Genomic DNA, 3342 nt, shown 5'->3' on the forward strand with positions numbered 1-3342 from the left:
TAATCTGGTCCACTGAAGGCATAATAAGATCGGTACATGCATCAGTAGACATGCATGTAGACAAGTTGAGTCCAACCAAGTGGATCTGGTCCACTTAAGAGATTGAAGGACAAATTTTGGATGGACTAATCTTGCAGGCGTTGGATATGGTCCACCCGAGGTTCATCATGTGTCTGTTAAGTGCCATTTTTTTCTGATGGACTAAATATGCTTGAAGGCTGAGTATGATATTTTTCAATTAGACCAGTACATGCGTCAGCAGGACTGCAAGATAGAGAAAATAGTTTCATATTGAAGGACAAGTATTGTCTACCAATCATATATTGTCTACTAAGCGAGCGAAGGACATAATTGGGATGGACAAGTGTGTCAACAAAACAGATCTGGTCTACTAAAGAGACTGAAGGACATAAACGTGGTGGACAAAAACATGTTCGGGCGTTTAATCTGGTCCACTGAAGGCACAATAAGATCGGTACATGCATCAGTAGACATGCAGGTAGAAAAGTTGAGTCCAACCAAGTGGATCTGGTCCACTTAAGCGATTGAAGGACAAATTTTGGATGGACTAATCTTGTAGGCGTTGCATCTGGTCCACCCGAGGTTCATCATGTGTGTATTAAGTGCCACAAAATTTGTCTCTGTTTTAAAACGCACGTCACTTGTCGAATATTTTTTTTTAAAATTTTTCCTTCTTTAATTCAAGGATAGAAACGTCTTTTTCTCTTGTGGTATAAATTAGAAAATGACATTTCTAAGAAGGAAAAACTAAAAGTGGCATTTCTCATAACTATAATTTTAAAAGTGGCATTTCTCACTAAATTCCATTATCAATTCAGCAAAATCACTTTGGCTTTACTGAATTCAAAGAGTTATGAACCAACTGCATGTATTTTGGTAAGTTATTTTGATTTTTAAGTTAATTTTTGCAAAGTGTTATTTGGTATTTTTCAAATTGATTGTCATGCTCTCAGATGGTTATTTTGTTTCCGAAAGTAGTTGATCGTTTTCATTTTCAAACAGTGTATCTGTGTATGTAGTCAATTAATTTGTTTTCACCTTTTTATAAATTAAGGGTGATTAGAAAACTTTGTACATTGAAGCAAAAAAAAAGATATTGAGAACGAAAAGATAATGAGTAAGATTTTTGGTACAAGATTATTACTTATTCAACTGTATTGATTAGAAAAATCATAATCACTTTTACCCGTTGAGTTTTTCGTGTCATAAAGCACAATAAATTCTTATATTTGTACCATTCAGGATATTCTATGTCATTGACATGTCCAAAAAGAAGAAGATGAGAATTTATCAATTTCTAACTATAATTTATGCATAAAATAAAATGATGTTATAATCTAATATAAAAAAATACATATAAACGTACATATAAACATACACATATAAACATATAAACTTATAAACTAACAAAAACGAATATGATACATAAAAAACTACTAACATAAGCTTATGGTGTATTGTTTTCAAGTTTTTTTTCTGGTGTGTTGCTTATGTTATTGGACGAATGGCAGCCATTTATAAAGCTTAAAAAAACTTAAAAAAGAAAAAAGAAAAAAAAAGAATGGCAGCTACTTATAAAGCTTAATCGAGAAATGAAGCAAAGAAAATGTGGGAGGTATAATGAATTCAACCTAGATGACTAACATGTATTTATAGGGAGACGTATAATTGTTACTCGATTATGGTAGATTTTAGGATATATTCTCCTAATTTTTTAAATATTAACCATATTTAATTCGATTAAATCTTGGAAGGAAATATTTTTGGGCTTTGTTAATTTAGGATAGTAATTAATGAGATTTACGATATCTAAATCAATTAGGTGACTAAAAAATTAGGTACAATTTGAAAGAAAATATCTTTGTAACTAAATGATATTTCTATAATTCAAAATTGCGTAGTAAATGTTCTAATTGTACTTCTATAATTTAAAATACCAAAATTATAGTTTTCGAAATTGAAGAGTTGTCGACTAACGTAATACTAATTGTTTGTTAGTTTCTTATGTAGTCCATTAAAGAGTATGAAACCTATTTAAAGCCTACCTTTTGTCAAGTATATCTGATTAGCGAATTTCGGGTTTGTTTTGAAATAAACCAGATTCAACACACACTAAAGTCATTTTTGATATTTTTGCAGATGTTTCTAGCTAATGACGTCGGGGGCATTTTCGTCCGAAGTGTAAGTTGTACTTCTCTTTTACTAATATAGAGATATTCATAATTCCAAAACTATCTTTCATTTTTTCCTTTTCCTTTTAAACGAAAATATTAAATTTTGATAAATAAAAAACCAAAATATGAAATGGATTTACAAAATTCGTAAAATCGAAAGCATATTTACCACAAATATTATATGTATAGAAATATTTAAACCCATTAGTTTTTGACCTAAATTATTTTAAGTATTGATGAAAGGAAAAGAAAACCTAAATCATTTTTGTCCATTTTTGTTAATGAGATTGTCATATTAATCCAACGAGAATTCTGGAAACATTGCTAGTTTTTTCACCATCTCTCTCGCCATTCGGAATGAGATATCTCTCCCTCTCGAGTTTTCCTTTTTTTTTTATCTACTGCCCCTACAAAATAAAAAGGGAAAGAACAAAGAAAAAAAAATTGAGGACAAAGAGGTAATCTGATTGAGTATAAACACGCGGACCCAAAGTGTTTGGAAATAATCTTATTCGGATCTTTGATATTCTACATACATGTCCAAACAAGTAAGTTCTCTCAAACTTATGAGTAAAATTTAATGTAAACAGATTATTTGAAAATACCAACCATATAATATTCGTTAGTCATCTAAACTCCAACAAATCAGGGATACTAAACAATACTGTTTTAGACAACTTACCATTCATCACAAAACGTCGCCATAGTAATGAATTGCCATATCTGTTCCTCAAATTTTCTGCACGAAACACGGCGAATCCAAACATCTTTGCTTCAATAGAAGATACGATTCAAATGTTTTTGCTATAATCATCACCACATTCAATCATTTCCATATCGTAGTTTGATTTGCTAAAATTATGCGAATGAAAACAATATTGATTTTAAAAACTTACCATTCCTAATATCACTGTTAACAAAAACTGTTACTATTTTTGTTAACAATCAATATCAACCGTATCTCTTCAAACAAATTATAAAATGAAAACACAAAACTGAAAATCTGGAATTGATTTCCCGAATATTCTATCATTACCACAATCGCAACAACTCATAACCAAGATTTCTATATAAACAAGAGAATACGCCATACACATAAAACACACATCAAACGTAGAAAGATTAGAAAATCACCTTAGTAGAAGAT

Source organism: Camelina sativa, chromosome 5 (assembly GCF_030686135.1).
Source record: "Camelina sativa cultivar CO46 ecotype springtype chromosome 5, ASM3068613v1".
Classification (NCBI taxonomy): Eukaryota; Viridiplantae; Streptophyta; class Magnoliopsida; order Brassicales; family Brassicaceae; genus Camelina; species Camelina sativa.